Source organism: Euprymna scolopes, chromosome 15, assembly GCF_053919585.1.
Source record: "Euprymna scolopes isolate OS-2025 chromosome 15, ASM5391958v1, whole genome shotgun sequence".
In the NCBI taxonomy this organism is placed as follows: domain Eukaryota; kingdom Metazoa; phylum Mollusca; class Cephalopoda; order Sepiida; family Sepiolidae; genus Euprymna; species Euprymna scolopes.
This window is the reverse complement of record NC_136496.1, coordinates 116,956,690-116,972,836: the sequence shown is the minus strand read 5'-3', so window position 1 is coordinate 116,972,836 and position 16,147 is coordinate 116,956,690. Positions and strand designations below refer to the sequence as shown.

General features: G+C 33.5%; 1 protein-coding gene across 2 annotated transcripts in view; it reads left to right on the top strand.

Moving 5' to 3' along the window:
• The first annotated feature begins 247 nt into the window (after positions 1-247).
• Positions 248-16,147, top strand: part of LOC145294090 (cyclin-dependent kinase-like 4) — an 89,952-nt gene continuing 74,052 nt past the window's right edge. Inside the window, exon 1 of one of the 2 annotated variants that reach the window (XM_080141150.1) lies at positions 248-424. The gene's annotated coding sequence lies outside the window, so the exon portion shown is untranslated. Of the gene's footprint in view, positions 425-7,949; positions 8,081-16,147 lie in introns of those variants that run through there. The other variant, XM_080141151.1, reaches the window with a different exon arrangement.

The following is a 16,147-nucleotide window of genomic DNA, read 5'->3' as shown; positions in this document are numbered from 1 at the left end:
TTTTAATTCCACCCACAAAGCAAGACTGACCGGCGGTTATGAGGATCTACAAAAAACCTATGAGTAGTTCGTAAACGAACATGCAGACAGAACTACAGTTTTATATATAGAGACCCAACCGCAAAAGGAACGTCAAGCGTTGTTAAAAGAAAAACAAAAACTTTTGTTTGTCGGAAATTACAAGCAGTCGACAAGAAATGTAATAATAATGGTCTGTCTTGTTGTTGTTGTTGTTGTTGATGATGATGATGTCAAGCACTTGTTCAAGAAACCCACATCAACTAAGAATGAATTAAGCTGAACACATTTGGATTTTTTTTTTAATTTAAAATTTGAACAAAAAAACTAAAAAGGCCAATTCTTATTAAAGCGAAGACAAACGTTGGAATGTGTTTCTTTAATATAGAGTTATTGCAACAAAAACGTAAGTAAAAAAAAAAGTTATTTTTTATATTTCTATTTTTGTGTTTAATTGCGCTAATTTTTAATTTTAAGATATTAAGCGTTCAAATAAAAACTGTCAAATTTAGTTTCATTTAAATTAAAAAAAAAAAAAAGAAGACATATCGGTATTGTTATAGTTGAGGATTCTCAGCCCCCCCCTCCACCATTGAATGAGATCCTACTTTTTTAGGCGATTACATGTGAACAACCTAAAATACTTACGGTTGCAAAAATAATAAAAATTATTTTAAAATTTAGCGGCGGGGGCGGAGGGGGGCATGGGGCGTATTTAGCTGTGGGGTTGGGGTACTTATACAGAATACGGACCGTGCTTAAATAATATTATTTAGAAAAGTCATTCCTAGCGAGGGTGTTTTGTAACTATTCTGTACTTTCACCTAACAAAACAACGTAAAACTTTAATTCAACTTGAAACTCTTATATAAAAAAAATAACACGGTCCGTATTCTATGAAGTAATGAAGTATCAGTCTAGGATCTTCATTTTTCATTTACAAATTTATCAAAATATCAGTAAATAATAATAATAATAATTATTATTATTATTGTATTGTATTGTAAATCATTTCTTTCTTGTTGATAATTCTTTTCACGACGTGACAGGAAAAATAAAATATAAACGGGTTAGTTCCTATTTCAGTCATGTAAATTATTTACTGTGAGTGTGAACTGAGGTGTTGATATTATTTCCAAACAACTTATTTAAACTACGTTGAAATATAAACAAAATTGAAAATATAAAAACAAAGAATAAACAATAATAGCCAGTTTCATCGTACACGTGAAACGCTGATATAAAAACTGACGAGGTAAAAAAGCAATCCATTTTTATAACTAAAATTCATAATTTTCTAATTAGAAAACAAAAAATCATGTTATTTTTTTTTTTTTTTTTTTTTTTTTTTGTCGAAGAAAAAGATTATTTTACGAAAAGTTTTCAACCACAAAATGGGGAAAATGTTTTTTCTTTTGCGTCTACTGTTTTTTTTTCTTTAATAATAAAAAAGATGCGCTTGCGCTTACAACAATGGCCACTACTTATAGCATAGGGAATTAGATTGCTTAATATCCGGAAAACTACTTTAAATTTAAATGCTATATTCATTTTCAGCATACACGAAACCCTAGAAAAGTCGTCATTTTAAAGGTGATGGTTAAAATAAAAATATACTTTTTTTTTCTTTAATGAAAAAAAAAAAAAAACAATTAAGTTTGGGTTTCCATTCTTGGACATTTATAAAGGTGGCGACTATATTTTTCAGGTCGAGTTTTAATTTCAGAGTTTTACATGTACAATGAAACTTGTTAAAAATTAGTTTTTAATTTTGTTTTTAGTTGAGAATAATACCTATTTTACTTTAAATAATTGACATGACTGAAATCGTAATTAAGCAAATAAGAATAGCTTTTAATTTTCTGCATTATGGGAAATGAACACCCTTTGTACCCCCCCCACCTCCAGGAGATTCTACTTATATTAAGTGATAATATGTGTAAACACCCTGAAAAAAAAACGTTGGAAAAGAAAAAGAATAATAATTATGAAAAATAAAATAAACAATTATTTTAAAATTTAGGATTGGGGATCAATTTCGAATGATCCCTCCTCATTTCTTGTCTATTCTAACATTTTACGACAACTACGCCCATTTCCAAACCTTGCCTACCTTTTTTAGGCGATTACGTGTGGTTTTAAGAGCGATTTTGTTTGGGAGCGGGGTTGACCATTCAGATTTAGGGTTAAGAGAGGGATTAGATGGGCTTGCCACTCGAACTTAAGGTTAACTGTAGAGTTAGTAGTGTGTATGTTTACTTTTTAACTCGTGGAAATTGTCATTTCTTAGAAGTTAGTCATGCGTAAAACTTCATATCCCCCTCTCCTCCTTTTAAACAGCAAAAAAAAATTTTTTTGTAATTTTTCAGCATGAAAAAACAATGCATAAAATTTATTTCCTATAGCAATTTTTTTATTAGTTAAATGCCCTAAAAGGTAGAATGTTCCGGAAATGGAGGATCATTTTACATTAAATTCATATTTGAAACACCCTCCACTCTGGCTTTAACATTTTTTTTTCTTCTTTGCAGAAAGTTTTCCGGTGTATTGTCACATAATCGCCTAAAAAAGTAGAATTTCTCATTTTTTTCTTTAAAAGTCGGGAGTGATTTGACAGAAGGTGCTCACTCTACAATGTACCAAAACTTAATTTTTATCTGAATTGAAAATAAATCGCCTTTTGCATTTGATTTTCGCCATTGTGTGTTCTATCTATATTTGTGTGGACTTGAATAGTGAGTTTCTAACACTGAGACGCTATGTTTTAACAGTCCATGACAGTAACTGGTGTTGTTTACCAAGATGCTAGTAGCCAACGGCCATGGCCAAAGTTCGACAACAGTTAGTAACACTGTGATGTGAATGACATGGGTTCTTGTGGCAAGTTTATTGATATCATTTAGGTTATTGTTTATATAATCGTTGGTGTCTGGCTCCCAGAAGCGTCTTTTCAATTAGTTGAAGTCTGAGGCTCCAAAATAAAATAATCTTTTATTTTCACTTGAGATTGAATATTTTGGTTTAAATCAGTATTAAGTATTTCAACCTCTTAAACATCAAACGATTCAGACATTGTTTCATTTTTTTAATTCTCATTACTGCTGGAATAGGGATTCCGACACATACTGTCATTTCATGGTAGTAGTTGAACTGATAAAATCTCATTAAGTCGATCCCAACACTTTCTATTAAATTAATGATATATGGTGCTTGTGCAGTTTATAGAGTGTGCGATTTTTTCTAGATAGGATTTTCAATTTTTTTTTTTTTTTAAATTGTTAGGTGAAAATACAGAATAGTTAAAAATAAAAATACCCCCCTCTCCATGTTAAGAATAGTTTTCTAAATAACATTATTACTTCACCACAGTCTTTAAACTGCACAAGTTCCTAATATAAAATTATCCTTACACAATTTGTATTAGTCACAGTAAAATAGCATATACCCCTCCCCCATACTAACCTTAACCTTTTGATGAATGTGTGGACGTAAATGTCCATACGAATTCAATAAAACTTCAACCGCTAACAAAGTTCTTCAAGTTATTTGCCATAGCTTTCAACTAAGTTTACAAGTACCCATATGGCTAGAGTGTCTCAGGATAGGCTTGTTCCCAACTCTCTTTAGCGATATCTCCTTACCATTTGTGACTCAACTAAGCAAAATAGCAAGAGACACACGTGCCACCAACCAACTAATCCAAAATCACTCCACCCACAACAGAATGAGATTACTTTACTGGCACTTGGTGTTCTTAAGTGATCATCCATTAAGTCACATAACACTCATTATTTTTTACACACACACACACACACACACACACACACACACACACACACACAAAAAATCTTTAAAATAAATTAAAAAGTAAAAGCAAATCATTATTATGTGCCTGGCAGTGTTCTCAGATAGGTTTTGTATCAGAATGTCTTCGATAACTATTGATGATTGAAAGAATCTAATGAAAGAAGTAACAGGTGATTTTGACGAAAGTCAAAGTTAACACCTTACACAGCCTAACATCGCAAGTTCATTTGAGAAGTTTTATTACCACACAAGCCGCAAAGCCTGACATAGGAAAGATTAACAAAGTGTTGGTTTATGTTACGTTTAAACTTCTGCATATTAGTACAGTCAAAGAAGCAGATAGACTCTGGAATTCCCTTCCTGCTAACTGTTTGATGGAAAAAAAAAAACTATTAGAGTAGAAAGCTAGTAGAAACGAGTAGAAAACAGTTTCTTGATATGATAGGGCGTGATCGAAATGAATGTTTTCTGTTTAAAGCACATTTGCAACATAATACTTGACTTTTTGCATTTTAAACTTTAATTCAGGCCATTATCCCCTCACAACCAATAAGGCCAGGCATATAAAATCAATATTAGCTTCTTTAATATGACAGGGGTGCGTTCGAAATAAATGTTTCTGTTTAGAACACAATTGAAGCATGATACTTGACTTTTGCATTTAAAACTTTAATTCAAGCCATTATATATAAAAAAAATAATTAGTACTTTTGTTACCATGCACTTTTGTTACCGTGCTATTTTTTAAAATAGTATTTTCAAATTAAATTCAAGTTTTATATGTTTTTTTTTTATTAAATTGTTAAGTGAAACTAGAGAAGAGTTAGAAAAACACCCTGCCCTCCCCATGTTAAGAATGGCTTTCTAAATAATAACGTTATTATTTCAACATGGTAACAAAAGTACATAAGTACCAAATAATTTTTATAAAATCGACAGTAGGTTCTCTACAGTGCAATGTAGACTACAATGTATTGTGGACTAACTCACTGCAAGGAGGCATGTGAAGCTTTGTCCCAGTGCACTGCAATGGATCTCCAACTAGAGCAGACAATGAATCAATTTGATTGAAAAATGGGTCATTTGATCAATTTTGATGACAATAAAAATATGGAAGGGTGAAACATTTGTTGATCATCTTTCAATCCTAGGTAACGTCGGGTCTCTCTGCTAGTTTTCAATAAACCTTAATCTTTAGACTATTAAAAAGTTTTTTTTTTTTTTAGTTTATCTGTTCGAACTCAAATAGAAACATTTGATTGGTTGATAAAAAGGGAATAGGCAGAATACACGTTACTAAGGCCACAGATTTTATGTCAATACCGAGTTTGAGTCTCATGTAAGTCTAGAGTATTTTTTTAAAACTGGATACATATTTTATAAATGTAAAGAAATTAACATATTATAATAACACAAAAATATTGCTTAAATATTTCTCTCCGTGACAACGTTTAACGAAATTGACATTTGCTTTTGACCCAAAAATTCATCTTTGATAATATCTAACATTACATAAATCTAAAACAAAAAAAAAACGAGCTTTTTTTGTTTTTTTTTATAATCAATTACAAGAAGCTTCTTTCCCCACCGATATCCATGACAAATAACACCCTATCTGAGAATTCTTCCTTCAAACTCCTTGATTTAACACTTACGGACAATATGAACAGGAACAAATACATTGAGGACATTGCGAAGGCTGCTGCAAAGAAAGTGGGCTCCCTCTACCGTGCTAGAAAACTACTCACACCTAAGAGTATCCTGTGCCCATGCATGGAGTATTGTCTCATCTGGGCTGTTGCATCTGCCTCTAGTCTCTCCTTCAATTTAATAGGTCCAACTTTGCCAACTAAACAATCCCACTTAGCAGCAAAATCACATACCTTCACTGTTGAAATCCCTAAGTGCCGAAAAGTTTTTTACTCTAATAGTTTCTTTCCTCAAACAGCTAGACTTTGGAATTCCCTTCCTGCTTCCCTGACTGAACTGATATGCAGAAGTTTAAATGTAAAGTAAACCAGCATCTTGTTAATTTTTCCTACGTATGTTCCCAAAAAGTAGCCTCTTACGCTTAAGTGGCGATATGCTTCGTTAGAGGTGAAAAAATAAAAATCTGCAAAAAAAAGTAGACATTAGTTCAAAGCAAATTATATTTTCTTAACACTGCGAGACAATTTCCAATTCATTACATGCACACTAGCGCTAACCTCTTTGGTACGTAGTTGGTTCGTGCTGAGCGCTTATTACTATGATTAATATTTGTAAAAATAAAAACAGAAAGAATGTTATCAAAGCTAAAAAAATATTTAACTGCAGAGAATATTTACATTAAAATAGTTACCAGGAATTTAAACTGGGAAAAGGAATTTGATAAGTAAAAATAAACAGTGTGTGTGTGTGTGTGTGTGTGTGTGTGAAACAGCACTAACTCTATTTGGGTTTAACAGGCTTCCTCTGAAGGAGATCCTGGATATGACCTTAAACTATATCCAATGGTGAGGCCCCAGCTTACAGGCTTTGGGGAGTGTGGAGCCACTTTTTAATTGCCATTGCTCCCAGGTTCACTCTGACCCGGAGTGGTAGTACCTATTAGGGTCCCAACTATGGGTTAAATAGAAACCGACTTGAAAAAAAAAACAAATATATTTTACTAAAAAATTTTTCTTCAAAATAACTGGATTCGGCATTACATAACCTGAAAAGGGCTGATAAAAATAAAAACAACCAACCAATCCTCGTGCAGGTTTACAATGGGGAAACGTCGGTAAATAAAGCTGGTGTATATACAAACAAAACTGCAGGTCGTACGAATCTTCATTTGCAGGATCCGTCAAATCAAGAGAAACCCAGATGGATAAGGTATGTTTCTCTATTGGCTGATGTTCACCTCTCCCAAAAGAGAATTGTATCTTTTTCTTTTCTTACAAAGGAGTCACCACTTGCCAAGGCCCGGAGGCCACTCGAGGATAAGGATTAATGAGTGTATGGTAGTCAATGGGAAAATATCGTAGTAATCGTTAATAGTGGAAATTTGGTAAATTGGATTACTTAAGGGGACGGCTCATCAAGAATTTGTTCACTTCTCCTATGATTGTAAAGACCATCTGTCATAAATGTTATATGTCCTGTATATACACTCATCATTAGATGATCACATATATACACTTCAAATATATGTACACTCAATATTTTATAGATAAATATATCATCACATCAAACAGAAAATAACCACATTCATATATACTCATAAATAAATGAACACATTATATAGACAATATTCCATATTGACTAGAACATTAAAAAAATACCTTACGAATTTTTCTAGTGATACCATTCCTCAAAAATGCAAAAGAAAAAAAAATATTGCTATTCCTGAAGATGTTGTATCATTCAAACTAAGTTAATCTTAAATAAATATTTATTTAAAAAAAATATATCTGCATTGTTTTGACTTCTAAACATATGAGATACGTTCCAAAAGTAATGTCTCCTATTTTTTATTTTGCCCAAATGGATCAGAGGGGATTGCAAATTACATTGATCTCTTTGTTGCAGATATTGACGGTGTGAAACTCTAAAGCAGCAACCCCTGTCATGGACATGCAGCAAAGCAAAGATATGTCATTGAATTCCCCATGCAGAAAAATTGAACTAATCAACATTCACCGGTGCCTGTTGAATGTTTATGAAGCTGGTGCAGCTGATGTCAACACAGGAGATGAGTTTATCGATATCAGAGTGACGACAGAGACGAGAGTGATAAAGCAGTTGCAGATTTTTACAATCGAGCCATCAAAAAAGGCTAGCAAAAGTATGAACAGAGTGGGTATAAACTAGTATTTAAAAAGAAAAAATTATACAGTCAATGTGAAAATTGGTATGCTTATAGTCAAGTCAGTTAGATTTTTTGAAGTTACACTTAAAATGACATTACATCCGTGAAATCGATATTTTATTTTAAATAGCCATTTCTTATTTGGTTTTGTTGTATCATGTTCTTCAGAGCAATAAAATGTAATTTGAGGTAATTCTGTTCAGAAATTTCTTTATATTTTATTGTTCTAAAGAACATAGTGCAGCAAAAGCCAAGAAGAAATGGTTATTTACAATGAAATATCGATTTGTCAGATGTGGTGTGATTTAGATATAACTTAAAAAATCTAATTGACTTAATTATAAATGTACCAAATATAGTTTTTTCTTTTTAAACACTAGTTGATACCTACTGTTTGAACAATGCTAGCACAGTACCTGGGTATGTCAATTTTCATCTTTATCTAGCTTCTTCTGCTTTATACTTAATACGAAGAAAAGTACTTGTCGGGCATAATGCATGTTTGAAATAACATTTTCTTCACAAAACACATAAAAAGCTTGAATACTAACTGGAGATAACTTGAATGCCTACTAGACATGATCCTCGAATGTCTAACGTCTCTCTGTACAGGGGTTTGTCAAGATAGCCTGGCATGATGATATTTTTTCCCTACAAGTAAGCCCTAAATATTAAAATTACATAGTATTTGCAGCTCAAATAAGATATCCTTAATATGGCTAAGACACACTTAGAAGGATTGGTGCACTATTTTCAGATGACGTTACCTCAAGTAACAGCACAAAATTGGATACTCCACCAGACTAGATTAATTTTTGTCATGGAAACCGTAATGATCAAGAGACTGTAAGATAGATATACGATAGCATTTTCAAATGGTCAAAAGAAGAACTTTATTGAAATATTTGAATATTTATGTATTTCAGCTGCGCCTTGCAAGTAACAGATGGGTGATTAATTGGGAAGGCGAGGTGCTGTATGTACCCTTTAACGGAATTGACATTTGCTTTGACCCAAAAATTCATCTTTGATAATATCTAACATTACATAAATCTAAAACAATCCCTTATCCCTGAGTGGCTTCCGGGCCTTGATAAGTGGTGACCACCGTGTAAAAAAAAAAAAAAAAAAAAAAAAAATGTACCATGCCGAGTCATAGAAATTTTCAGGTTGGTATCTGGAGGAGATCCACTCCCGAATCAAGACAAAAAAGCAATAGAAAACTACCGTCTTTACTTGTCTTCCCAATTGGAAGAGGCGTGGTCATCGGCATTGTTTAAAAACAGCAGGGCCACTGCATGTATGTATGTATTTTATATAGAGTTCAAGTGTTAGCCATAGGAAAGGGTCCCCTTGATTTCTGAGAACTTCGACAAAATAAAGCAAATAGATTGAATGGATGCATCTTAAAAATGGATCCGTCTTTGTCGATTTTCTTGATTTTTTTTTGTTGATTTTTTTAATCCTTCAGCTTTTCTTTCTTGATTGCATGGAAACGGAAGAACTCCTTAGAAATAAATTGTATTTTGGATTAGTTGAAGATCAAAAAAGACAAAAGCTGCATTAGCAATGTTTATTTATCTTCTGTTTTTCTTTCCTCGATATCCTTTATTCTTTGTCTTATCATTAAACCGGCTAAATCTTAATCCCCGATCTTACTCCCCTCCTCCACCGATTGCCTTCACATTTCTGCCTCGTCATCTTAAGAGCAAGTAAAATCATTGTACATCCGGTGTCTTCAAGAGCTACATTAATTTTATCCCCCCCCCCACACTAAAACTTTTAACATGCTTAACTAAAACTAATTTTGAGAAACCAAAAAATTAATATAGGTTCCACAATATTGCTAAAACAGATGCTAAAAAGGGCATGTGTGTGTGTTGTTAATCTATATTTTCAGAGTTCCAAGAACGTTCTTACGAGAGAAGAGTTGTTTTGTGTGTAAGGAGAAATTGCAAGTACATATTTGTTTCAGTTGGCGCCGTGTGCGTTTGTGTGTATAAATAGATTAAACAGTTATGTGTGTGTATCAGTGTGTTTATTTTTCGAGTGATATATATATATATATATATATATATATATATATATATATATATATATATATATATGCAAGTTCATTTCAGCTAGTGCCATTTGCGTTTATGTGTGTGTAAATGAGATGCGCATGAAGACGTGTGTATATATTAGTATGCTTCTACTTTATTAGTGAGAGGGTGTATACACTCACTTGTGTGCAACAGTGTTTGGTTAGTAGTGTGAATATGCTAGCGCTGTGTTTAGTAGTTCGTGAAAATCTCTTTTTGTATTTGTCAAGGCCCTTCTCCTGGGAAAAAGAGGGCAGCTTTTAAGGACATACTTACGTTAGTCGGGTATGGAAGAACGTACCGGAACAAAACTAAAGGAATTTGTATGTTTGGGTTTTTATAGTATGTGCTAAAATTTGGAATGATTATTTCTTGCATTTGTTATCTAATGGTATTATCGGTTGGAAAGATCATCTTTGAATGATTGAACTTAAGACGGATTTTTACAGAAGTGAATCTGGTTTCGTTGACTCCATCCATGGCCTTTGTAGTACATCATTAATGTACAGGGCGTTCCTTTTTGACACATTTTGACACTGAATATCTCGAGAACTATTAAAGAAATAAAAACGTTAAATCTATTAAAAGTATAAAAAGCATTTGATATATTCAGAAAGCTTGTAATTTCAATTTTTTTTTTTTTTTTCATGGAATGTTCAAAGATGTTCAATGTCAGTACCACTGGTCACATGACACACATCAAACCGATAGTCCAATTCTTGCCAAATGCGTCCTAGCATTGTGTTGTCAATGGTTGCAACAGCTTCTGTTATTCTGGTCTTCAGCTCATCCATATTTCTTGAAATAGAAGGCACAAAAACCAGTCCTTTCGCCCCCCTCCCCCAATATGGTGGCTGTTTTCCGAATTTTTGGCAAACTGCATGTTAAACAAGTGTCTATGATTCAGTTTTTGCAAATTCAAGCACACAAAATGCTTTTTCTGGTTGAGTGAGCGCCATATCTGGATCTGAAAAAAAAAATGAAAAAAAAATCAATAACAATCAAAAATTTAATGCATTTAACTTTAAAATGCCACCATTTTCATCTTACTACCATTCATAGTTAAGCAGATATGAAGACTTGAAATGTGCCTAAAATTTTTGAATACGCTGTATTAACGACGGCCATGTTCCATCTTTGTAATCTGTTGAAGATTTTTGTGGAAAGAAATAGAAATCACAGAAGGAATTATTTGGGGTTACTTAATAAAGCCTTTATTTTGGAAGGACTTGAACAGAATTAAATACAGAATAATTGTTACAAAAATGTTCGAATAAGTTTAATCTTGTTTGTAAGTTAGAGATGATTGTTTTTGCTTATACTGAGGCTGATGATCATCAGCATCTTCATCATTTTCGTCCTTGTTTATAAGGCCGAGTTTTATAGTGTCCGGCCATAAATTGTACTTCATTACTTATTGAAACGGTAACGTTTTTGTTGGGATGCAACCTGATAAAAAGCAAAGGTCTTTTTAACCTACAAGCACTTCATAAGGAATAATTCATAAATGCATAAATCATCATGTATAAAGCCATTGTTTTCTCTCTTTCCATTATTCTCTTTTGTTCTTCTCTCTCTCTCTCTCTCTCTCTATCTCTCTCTCTCTCTCTCTCTCTCTTAATGTATAGCTCTATCTCTCCCTTTTTCTCTCTCTTTAATCTTTTTTTATCGACCTCTCTCCATATCTCTTTCTTAGCTCATATGATTATTTCTCTATCTTTCTGGACTCATATTTATTTCTATATATCTTTCCCTCTTAACCATTGTGTGTGTGTGTGTCTCTCTCTCTCTCTCTCTCTCTTGACCAATGTCTTTTTTCTTTCTTCACTCATGTCACTATCTCATTCGCACTTTACTCATCTTACATTTTTCATCTCACTTTGCCTATCTTTTTTCCCTGGCCTTTCTCTCTCTCTCTGTGTTTCTTTCTCTTTTTCCGTTTCTTTCTTTCTCTCTCTCTCTCTTTCTCAATTGGCTCTTCTCTTTTTCTTTCTCTTTTTTCTCACTCTCTTTCTCTCTCTTGGTTCGTCTCACTTTGTCGCTTTCTATTATTGTATCTATCTCGTTGTCTCTCTCTCCCTCTCTCTCTCTCTTTATATATATCTCACCTTCTCTCTCTTCCTTTTTTTTTTTTTTTATAAATATTTCTCCTTTTATCTGAAAAGTCAAATCAGATTCCGAAAACTAAATCTGTTAACCATTTTTGTTTTTACTAATAAGAGAGAAATATTTCTGAGAAACATTAATGCTCCTTCAGGTACAAAACTAACTGGACAGTAAGTTTTTTTTTATACCCATAGATAACTTAGCCTATGATTTTCAACTAGGTAGCTAGGGTGGTTGATTTACCACAAATGACAACAATATCTATAAATATTTCATCAAAATGAGCAAAGCAGGTCAGTTAGATTTTGTGGTTCTCAAAAAGAGATGGGCCTCTGAGCCCTAAGTTAATGGACTGTTTGTGCTTGAGTAGGACTTCTGCTTTTTATTTGATCGGGCTCGGAGTTCCTATTGCTAAGTTTGCCGTTCAGTTGAGAAATATCATTGTAACATCTCTCAAAATAAAACATTGTTGCTTGTTTTTAAATTGGAGTTGGGATGTTGGAAGGAGAATCTTTTTGTTACAGAAGTGACAGACATTTTGGCCACTGTGGAATTGAACACTGAAAAATCAGATGACGACAACAAGTAGACGAGCACAGCCTGTGCAGTGAACGCACGCTCACGCACACCACAAAACACATATCTAATTTAAATGACAGAATAATAAGTCTCGTTACTCGTTACTTAAGACAGTTGAAAGTTGATTGTGGAAGTGATAAATTATGAAAAGAGGAGGGAGTGAGTATATGATAATGATAATGATAATAATAATAATTATAATAATGATGATGATGATAATAATTATAATAATAATTATAATAATGATAATAATAATAATTATAATAATAATAGTTATAATGATGATAATGATAATAATTATAATAATAATTATAATAATGATAATAATAATAACAATAATAATAATAATGACGATAATCATAATAATACTAATTATAATAATGATAATTATAATAATAAGGATAATAATAATAATTATGATAATAATAATAGTGCAGAAGCGAACCACATAAACTGCGAACCCTAACCAGCAACTTGAATAAATAGAAATGAAATAAAAATAAAAAGCATGCGACTTAAGGAAAACAGCAATGTAAAAACGTGAAGTTAAATACGCCCCCCCCCCTTAAAAAAATGGTGACGTCTACTTTGGATGGCGCCACACCAAAGAGTTGTAAAGGGTCTGGGAAGATTGAGGAGGGAGACCACTAACCAGACCACTGGAAAAGTGTGGAGAACATTGAGGCTTTTGCCACACACAAACACCAGGCAATACCAATAACCATTGTCAGCGAGAAATCTAAGGTAAGTGCCTGTTAGGATAGTGTGAAGTCATCTACGATAGTTATCAAGACAGATGGAGAGCATCAGAAATCTGGGGAGATTTGTTGTCATTTAGACTCCAGGGAACACCACAGGTTGTCAGTGAGTCATCGTTAGTAAAGACCTGTATGCGAACACTTAGTGAGTGAATAATAATAACAACAACAGTAACAACAACAACAATAATAATAATAATCTATATATTAATACCATAGCGTGTGTCTTATTTTGTGTATCACGCTTACATCCGAGTGACTGTCGTTTAATTGTTATGGACTTCCATTTCTTATAATAAATAATTTTATCAAAAATTCTTCAGAAATTTTGGTTTCGATTTAGATTATAGCTGAAGGAACTCAAGTTATATATTTTGTAAATTTTGGTTTTGGCTTCCATTCAATCTGATGCACCCAAGTCATATGGATATACTTTTTTTATTTTTGAAATCGCAACTTTATAATATATTATAAAAATCGATAGAACATTAACTCTATGATAATATATACAAAATCTGCAAGAATTAAAATGTCATATTTAAGTGTACTTTATGATCGAGCTAAGCTGGGCTATGCCGGGCATCCCTGCTAGCTTAGATGAATACTTTTGTAGTTTAAACAAAAGAGCTACAATAATATCAGAGAGTCTCCATTTATGCTGAACATCTACAGAATGCCAACAGAACTATAAAGCTAAAAAGAAAAAAAAGTAAAATTATGATACGCATGGGCGCCCTCTATAAACAGATACAAAATCCGGGTAAGGAAGCGAAGTACCACCTACCCTTTCACCTAAAACATGGTTACGCACGCTGGCAGTCAAGTCAAATGTAGATGGCCAAAGAAATAAGCTAAGTAAAACTAACCCATCCTATGCCAACTGCTTTTTTGTTTTTTATTTTCTTGCCAACTGTTGTTTATACTTTCTCTCTTTTAAATTTATTTAATATATTTTAATTATATGCGTATATATTGTCTTTAACTCCTTGCTTCCATGCGAGCTTTCTGTCGTTAGAATTTGACTCGAAAAATGAATAGCTTAATCAAAAGAATACCTAACAGAAGCGAGGATTTATTTATTTTTTTCTGCTATAGAAGGCAGAAGATCTTTATTTAAGTAGTATACTTAATATCTGCAATTACCATACGCTTGCTTGTATTAATAAAGTGGCCTCCATGATATCCATACCAAACCACTGAACTTAGCTTATAATTTAACTCTCACTATATTTGTAACTGCAATATACAGTATCTTAGCTGTGATACTAGGGCTAATTTTCTGAGTAGATGCAATACTCTGTACCTGACCTTAATGACTACCTATAAATAATAAATACAGAATACTAATTCCGAATCAGAATGAACTAGTTGTTCCTCTTATAACTATGGGGGGGGGGAATAAAACCTAACAACTAGCTACGAAATCTTAATATACATTTTACCTCCAAGACGATTGCGTTTGTCTAACCTGCATGCCAAAAGAAAAAAAATAATTAAAAAAATTTTTTTTCTTTCCTTTCTTCAAACTAAACCTTACCTGTAACTTAAAATCCTAATGGAGATCTACTGTTTGTAAATAAATAACCTCTTTTCTCTTGAACGCTAACAATCTGTTCCTTCCCACCAAGCCGCCACTAAACTCCCACATTGCACCGCATTTGTAGTGGAATCTCTAACTTCCAGCCCCTAACCCTCACATGCAAACTGTTTAATAGCCATCACTAAACATCTATACATTTCTACCTCTGACATGCATTAGAGCTCATTCCTATCCAGTAAGGTATTTAACAGCCAATGTACGTACTCAGAAGCAAAGCGATCTGCATTACATAACTGTCTCCTCCTAGAGAGTTTTGCAACGATTAATATGAAACTGAACCGATACTCCTTGTTATGCAAAATGTCCCATGACTCTTACTTGAAAACTGAAATTATCTTCTCGATAATAGAAACACACTTTATACCTACAACTTCAACTCTATTTGCATCTACTGAAAACCTGCCCATATATCTATTCACCTAATTACACATGACTCAAAACTTGCTGGTTTATCCATACTATATTGCACTTACATCTTAACGCTCCTATCATCTAAAATAGATTGGGCACAACTCGTAGTTCAATTCTTAATACCTACTCATACTGTAACATTATCCTAGACTTAAGCTAACATGAATAAAATAAAAAGGGAAAGACTCAAACCACATTATCTCCTCCCTAACAAGCCTTCTAACAATCATAGTTGCTTACACTGCATGAGCTCCACTCACCCCCTTTATCCATTAACAATTAAATAGCAATGTCCCTAAATCACTTTGAGGAGTGTAACTAATCAGCAGAGATATAACCTCTACAAACTAACCCAGTAACACTAACTAACCACGGCGGGTCGCAGAGATACCTAGATTAGAACCTAGGCGCGGAACAAGCCCTCTCAGTGCTAACAGACCCAGTAGATCTTCCCAGATCATCCGTCTAGGAGAAGGAAAACTCTGAAACTAAACCAAAGGGGAGGAAGGCCTCTTCAGTCTTGGATGACAACCTTCCTAGAGCTGGTGACTCAAACAAATTACCGGTTTGCAAACCTAAATTGCTTAAGGAGTAGATAGGCTATGTCTATCTCCCGGCTTCCATACTCCTTCTTTGCCTATTAGTCAGGCGCAGAAACACTATCTCAGTGATTCGACAGAAACATCCAGTGGTAGATCTTGTTTCTTGGCTAGGGCAACGAACGCCGTTTTCCCCATTCCCGGCACACCCCACCCCTAAAACTGGACATTTGGAAGTGTTTGAGTACAATATATGCCTGAGCAATTAGTTTGGGTTGACCTTCTTCTAATGGGTTGAGGATACCGGATTAACAGTTCCTGGCTGCTGTTCCCGACTGGTAATAAAGGATCCCTAACTCTTTGGTAGCTAGAGCGGCTGCTCCATCAACAGTTGAACATTATCGGGATGT